This window comes from Gallus gallus, chromosome 4, assembly GCF_016699485.2.
Source record: "Gallus gallus isolate bGalGal1 chromosome 4, bGalGal1.mat.broiler.GRCg7b, whole genome shotgun sequence".
Taxonomy (NCBI): domain Eukaryota; kingdom Metazoa; phylum Chordata; class Aves; order Galliformes; family Phasianidae; genus Gallus; species Gallus gallus.
This window is the reverse complement of record NC_052535.1, coordinates 7,958,334-7,966,434: the sequence shown is the minus strand read 5'-3', so window position 1 is coordinate 7,966,434 and position 8,101 is coordinate 7,958,334.

Genomic DNA, 8,101 nt, shown 5'->3' with positions numbered 1-8,101 from the left:
TATGACATACGTGCACATACATACATGCTTGGATTAGATTCTCAGCATCTTATCTTGGTGATTCCTTTAAGAGGATATCTTTTCCTCTTATCAATAACAACTATAAACTCAGCTTAGTTTGCATCAGATTGGATTCATGTTTCATGGGAGAACCTGACTGCTCTGCTGAAGTGCTTATATAAGAAAAAGAATCAGTGCCACAGAACAATAATTCAGATTTAAAAAAAAAAAAAGATGCTATGGTCTGACATATCCTGAATGAAAAAGATAAAGACAAAAGTGAATAGTAGAAGTTTATGCTGGAAAATTGTTTGCATGTCCTGCATAAAATTCAAGTTTAAGAACTGACTGCTAATGCATACCACAAAAATCCAGTACTTAATTTACTTATGAGGAATAAATCACAAAAACTGATACATTCTGGAAGGACACATACCTATTGTTTTCACAGATAAACCAAAAATTCTGTATAGAAATAACAACTTCTATTCATCAAAATGAAATTCTCAAAATATCTGATGGCTTATTTATCAAATATTTCCTTGTTCCTTAGATTAGTGTATTACTATGCAATCTAACTGAGCACACCATGTATTTTGCTACATCTGTTACATGTCCAGATCCACATGATCATTTTAAACTCTTACTCTCAACTGTATATGGAATTCAGTATGTTAGTAATTGTTTAGACCTAGTAATTTATTAATCCAAATTTTACCATATGAGTAATTCAATGTGTATGATTATTTTAAAATTTGAGTTGTGTCCTCATAACAATCTGCTGGGTACAGAGAATGGAAAATATTTTCATTTCCTTGAAGAAAGTCTAAAGGACATAAGGCAATTATACCACTTGTTTGTGATGCCACAGCAAACAACCTACATTCACCTGAAGAATGTGCTTTATGAATGCAGGAGTAACAGTCCGTCCGGCCAGTTTCTAATAACTGAATTTCCTCAGTATAACTGAAGTGTATCATATATCATTTTCACCAAGTGACTGCAGCTTTCACATTTGAAAAGCACTTTTGGGTTAATCAAGTGCATTCTGGGGATATTATGCAAAATGGAAAGTAAGTAGCACTATACATGTGTGTGTATAAATATAAGTTTAAAATAAGTTCTTAAAGACTATTTTCAGTTAGATTTATCCAAAAAACCAAAAGTTACACAAGAATATGAAATAATAAATAATGTGATGCATTTTAGCTGCAGATATATTATGTACAGTCAGCCACGGAGGAGGATATTGCTATCAGAAGAACCCTGACTTGTTACTTGAACAAACTTCAAGCAATGAGGTGTTCACTGGGTAGTGAGAGATATGAATACCTGTACCATCTCAATTACGCATACGGCAAACATTTAACAGTGTTATGGAAAACAAGTTTTGACTGCTTTATTTGTTAGATTGGCAGAAATATTCAGAATGCCATCTGCACAAGTTACATTTTATTAATAATTTTCAAATGCTTAATGAAAGAAGTTGTGCACAGCAATATTTCAAAACCAGATGAATTCAATCACATCATTCTAGGAACACAATGTCTGGATAGTCAAGATGATTCTCACCAGATAAGTAGATATAAAAATTTAATACCTTGTAGCACTTGTTTCTGCACAGAAAAAAAAATCATGCTCACCTGCAGCTAAGTATGGGATACATTTGTAATAATACACCTACTATACCATCTCTTTAAATGTCAGTATTGATATTCAGCATGATTTCCTATGTATGATGGCTCAAGTCAATTATGATGACAGATAGCATCCTACTGGCTTATCTGATTACCTCTGACCTTTTAACAGCTGCAGAAAGCCAAAACAGCCTGAAAGAAGAACTCATGCATATATGACACAAAGCTGGAATTTCATATCTGAGCCACAGTCAAGAACACACTGAATGTCAGCAGATTTCTGACAAAGCCTATAGCAAATAATTTCTTGGATGGTTTGGCACCACAACAGCCTGTCATTTATTATGGCCGAGTACTGACAGGAGATATAAACTTGATTAATTTTATATCAATACATGATATAAAAGTCATTACTACACATAGTTCATTTTAAAAACTTGGAAGCCACTATGCAAAGTAACCATTCATTTTGATTATTGTTATTTCTTTTATCAGAAGCTTGGCTGGGTGATTTAAGATTGCATGGGCTTCACAGGGAAGCAAAAATCAATATTAAGCACAATTCAGAAAGTGCAGATTTTCTGAGCAACAGATTATTAACCATCTACTCAGGGAAATGTCTCACTGCTGAGGTGTCCTTGCCCATCCTCAGCCAAGCGTTAGCCTGATGACTAATTAAGAGCTTATCTCTGTGTTGCAAAGAAACAAACTCGAAATCTGTTACTTCACAAAATTAACAAACTAGTCCTGTATGTTAATTAAGTAGTTAAAAGCTAGAAGCGGTGCGAAAGAAAGTTTATTTTATTCTGCATTTCCAATGCAGTATTATGTTCAGTATCTTAGCACTTGAAAATTGTAACCATATGTTGAAATATATATTTACAACAGCCTTTATCTTTACTCCATAGCATTTATTGGAACACACATGCATTTGTTATGGTAAGGATGCCTTACAGCCCTAATGCATTCCTACCACCCATTTTCCCTCACAATTCTGAAACATTGGCTTTAACTCCAAAGGAGCAGTACTTCCTCCTATAATAAGTCGATGTTAATTTAAATTAACTTAGTTTCTTTCAATTCATTTTCACTGACTGTTTGTGTGTATTTTTCCACACAGAAACTGTTAGAAAAAAATTCAGTTTAGACAGTTGCAGATATCATATCATGAGGACAGAAACACTCAGACCTGTCAAAGCTTTTCACAAATTTAATTATCCCAAAGATAGAGAAGTTTGTGATGCCATGGAAAAGGTGAGGAAGAGCACAAGACTTATGCTAAATTCATGACTAGGAGATAGAAGACTGTAGTAAGACTTCCCTATCAACTGCAGTAAGAAACTTAAGCGTGACACAGCATGTTCACAGTGTTTTGTTGGACGCGTATATTTGTTCTAGAAGAGGAAAGTCAGAATAAGGCGGTAGAGCTGCCTACAGCTTGTAGGAAAAGGCTGCTAAAAGGGGTGGGGAAATCTTTGAAAGTGACAGAGATCCCTTCCACAGAGGGGGCTGTGCAGCAAAGGGCCAGACGGCCTGTCTGACTGACCAACCTTGGGCTGATGGTGAGGGTCCTTGCAAGGTCTGGGATCAAGTAGGATACAAAGCACTTATTTTTCTCTTACCTATTCATTTTCAGGTGCTGTAAAAATTAATTAAGCTAGTTCATACTCAAAAAAAAAAAAAAGAAAAACCAACAAAAAAACAAATATTAAGAGATGAAAGATGCAATTAGGATAATAATACATACCAAACAATGTTAATAACCTTTATAAGCACAGAGAATAGTTGGTTTATTCAGTTATGATAAAACAAATATTAAACATACTCTGGGAAAAAGAAATGATATTTCTGTTCAGAAAAGTAATTAAAAAGTGAACAGAGAGGCTTGGCAGCTACACAATAATTTGTTCTAACATCTCAAACAGCCCATTCTGGTACAAGATGCTCCATGCACCCAGAATCAGTGGATAATATCACTGCATATATTTTGTAAGATAGTCAAACCACAGTATTAACATATTCTAATAATCAGAAGTGATCAATGAAATGCATCCAACTTCCTTGTGATGCTTCTACTAAAGAGGAACAGTAATAACATAGGTTTCAAGTGAAAACTTGGAATGTTCATATATTACACCTAGAAGAGGAATTGATAGGAGTATGCCACAACCTATTAATGTATTCATTTAACACACAACACAAGAATGTAACACTTCTGAGACCCAGCGTAGTCAATACATGTCAGCAAGAACACAGCAGTCTCTCCTGGGCAATATGCTGTAGGAAAAGATTGCTGTTTGCTTTCTTCCTCTGTTCTGTATGAGCTAACTCTATTCTCAAGCAAGTTCCTAACCAGTGAGTGTTCTACCAGTCTCTTCTAAAATGCAAGGTGGAGGGAAGATGACAGTGGTATCATGGTACAATTGACTGCTTCAGTGTCTCCTTCAAGTCAAAGTAAACTGACACAGGCTGACAACGAGGAACTGTGGTGTTACAGTGCATTTTGTAGCAGTCAAGACCCAGGTGCTTCCACTCCAGTGCAGAAGCCAAATTTGTTTTAGAAAGCTTCTATGAAAAAATTGGGACAGTTTGTCTTCAAACTTTTCATAGAACAACTGAAACAAGGAGTTGAGCAAATCAGTTCAAAACTTATGTATCAAGGTCTGCCAATGTCATTTTCAACATCAAATGCAGAGGTGTTCAAAGCAGATAAATCCTTACAGAACATACAGGTTGAAAACAGGAAATGGGTCTCCCTAAGCTAACCTCATCCTCTTTAATAAAGACGACTTAGCTGCTAATAAACTCAAACTTCCACAGAAGATATTTTTCTTGCATTTTTAAATCATAAGCCATCAACTATTTAACGCTTATTGTTAATATATTTATTTATTTTTAAACTCAGTGATACTTTACAGTAAGTGGACTTTATTTAATGCTCAATTAAATTTTAATTGCTTGGTGACACTATTCATAATCATCAAACTAGCTAATGTTTATTAATAGCTATTTCTGATTGAGTATAGCACCTCGGATCTTTATATGAATTTAGGACAAATAAATTTGACAGAATTTCCAGCTGAACAATTACATTAAAAGAAAGCTTCCTTTGCTTTACTGCTTAGGTGACTATAAGATATCTGATATTTAAAAAAAGATCAAAAAGTAGATGGAACAATGCATAGATTAGGGTAGAAACACCTCTCAGAACTTAACTCGTGGACAGAAAACATTACTAGGACTGCAGCCAAGTTCACCTTAGTTACTGCTACCTCAAGACAAACATTCAAATCACCAGATAAACAGGATTTCTGATCCCTTATAGAAGAACAGAGTTCAGCATTCAAATACCAAGCCATTGCTTCCTCAATCAGCCCCTTTCAATTTTTATAGTCAAGGATATGATTACTCAAACAATTCATTGCAATGTAAATGAAGATGCCAACCTCACGATGAACTAGTTATTTAAAGGAAACCTTCCCCATTCATATTCTTTTCCTGAGAGGAGTTCAGGAAAAATTCAGAAATCACAGTTACAGAAAAAGTGATGATGAGGAAAAAAGAAAGAAATCACTCCTACACAAATAAATAATCAAACAATTATCACCTTATAGCAATTTCTCAGTATCATCAGATGCTCAAAACACCCTACTCACATGTTAACTAAGTTACTCTCTGACAGTCAGACATTTTAATACTTACTTCACCTCATATATTTCTCCTATAACAAACCCAAATCCTCCAAAATAACCTCTCCCCTTGCTGCCCTTCAGGTATTAGATTTTCACAGCAGCTGTTTCTAATTGGTAGTTTGATGAAAACCAGGGGAAGTAATTAAGCCCTTCATCAGTCCTTCTTGACCTGCTGCCCTGTAGGTCATGCATTTCCCACTATGGAGATCAGCATTACCAGAGAACCAGAATATAGCATATAAACATTTGAAATATGGATGTAATACATGAACATAATCCAGATAGAAAATTCAAGCTACTGCCAAGTACAATAGTTTATTAACTCTAGGCACTAAAAGTGGTAGGATTATGCTTTTTCCATTTTGTTCGGAGGGAGACTAAAGGAGTGACCTTCCTGTCTTCTACTATGAGAAAGCTAACTGTAGTTTGGGGGCAGTTCAGTCCCTCTGCAGATGTATGCATTTCTAATGGGTAGACATGGAAGGGAGTCATGAGTTGTCCTCTGGAGAGAGGACAGAGAACTCAACAGATCAATAAGAAACAACCATAGGGAAAGTATTTTTCTGTTGCCAGTTTTGCAGGTTTACAAGTACTAGCTGGTCTAACTGTGCTAGCACATAGCTTTGCATAGTTTATTGGTGTACTTGTATGTCTTCTTCTTCTTCTCATTCTTGTTTCACTACTCAGATGAGTAACAAAGTCTAATTCTTGGTTACCAATACATCCTTTTTATGACTGTGCTCTCATCATATAAGGACTACTGAGTACAGTTATCTTAAGTGATCCATGCATTTCATAAATAGTTAGTTCTGATGATCTTAACAGTACCTATCACTAGTATCATCTATGGTCACATGGGGGTTTTCAGTGTAGCTCAACAGGGCTTAGAATGATGCAGGGTAAGAAGGTAGCAGTTGTATGGCTATCGTACAATGTTTGGCAGTTGAAAGAGAAAAGTTGATGCCTCTGTTTGCAGCAAGTGTGTGCTTTAAGTTGTGAACCATTGCAGTAATAGACACAGTCTAGAGCACTGTAATGAGAATAATGCATTTTCTGTTGGAATCCTTTTCCACATCTTTTTCTGGGTCCATGATTTCTCCCTTCCATTAATTAAAATAATCCCTCTTTCACATTTCACTGTGAACAACCTTTCTTCATCTTTAATTACTGGCTTTAAATAGGTTCCAAATTGAAAATTTAAATTTTCAGTAAATCACTCTCTAAGTTTTCCATAATTCTTCTGGTAAAGGTAACTTGGAAAATCATATTCTCATCTCAGTTTGGTTCACATAATGTGAATTTGTAGTTTTACACACTTGAGCAAGTGTATATGCTATGTCAGGTTTACTTAAGCATTATTTATACCACTACATAGATAATTCTTAACATGAAATTATCAGCTAGTCGTTTATTCCTAAGTGTAATGCCATAACTGTTTAGTAAGTGTTAATTCTCTTAAAATTGTCTGTTTACTCATAAAAAAATAAATTTTAAGAAGAACTTACTTTCCCAGCCTTGGTATACAAAGAGTTTGTATCTTCCTCCTCTGACACAGAATTCTGGTCAGAGCCTGGACTCCATTTTAGAAGAGGACTTAGAGGTACCATCCTCTTGGATGGAAACCCAGATAAGATGTCAGAAAGGTGCAATGGGTTGTAAGCACAGTGGAAGGCACAGAACTGAACAATTCACCAGAGTCTCTACCTGCTGTGCTGGGTAGATGTACCTTAAGTAGCTGTTGCACTAGCTTGATTAAAACATGCAAGTTGCAAAGGGAATGGAAATGCCTGAGTCCTCATTTTCAGCTGACTTGACTGGGAGTTCCCTCCACACCCCTGGAGTGCATTAATACCTTAGATACTTTGATACCTAACATGCTATCCCAAGAGCTCAACAGCATGTAATGTAGTTCCTAGCTATATTTAATTAGTAAAGCAAGTATATTCCTTTTTCCATTCTGTTAATACATTATGATTGAATACTTGTCAACTTAGAACACATTTCCAGCAGTGACTAAAGGTTAATGTTGTAACAGGGCAGCAAGTTACAGGGTAGTCTTTCACATAGCTTGTTAACATTATCACAATTGCTCATGAACAGGAAATTCACTTGGATACAAGACAAAGCAAGGTAAAAAGGTATTACCTTCCTTTAGTAGCTCTTTCAATAAAGCTTTTAACATAAAGGTAAGAAAATCATGTTGCTCTTTTCAGATTTCACACTAAGTAATTAAAGCTGTATATCTTTCACACAATTTCAAGTGAATATTAACTAGTATTAAATATTGATTCATTTTCTGCAATCATCATTTAATGAATTATTTAATGATTTAATGAACTAAGCATCTTTTTATTTAAAAAGCCACTGTCAGCAAGTATCATCAGTTATCACAAGGGCTATTTTATTTACTATCTGTGAGTGTTATTTACTTACTTGTATTTTCAGAACAGTTTCAAAACTAGAATCTTTCTGTAACTTTCTAGAATTAAATAGCTTTTAAAAAGATCAATCTGGTAAGAACTGAGTCTGTAGGTGGCACTGTTTCTCTTTAGGAGAAAATACAGTGACTGAGATCAAAAGTTAGCCCAATGAATCCTGGTGAAACTTTTGAATTTATGTAAGGGACACACACTTTAAGTAATGTAATTAAACTAAGCCTATGTAATACATACACCCTTAACCTACTCATACAATATATATATAGTAAGCATACGCCATAATGTTTCTGCTTGGATAGGAAATAAGAATTTGAATATCAAGGATGCCTTATTC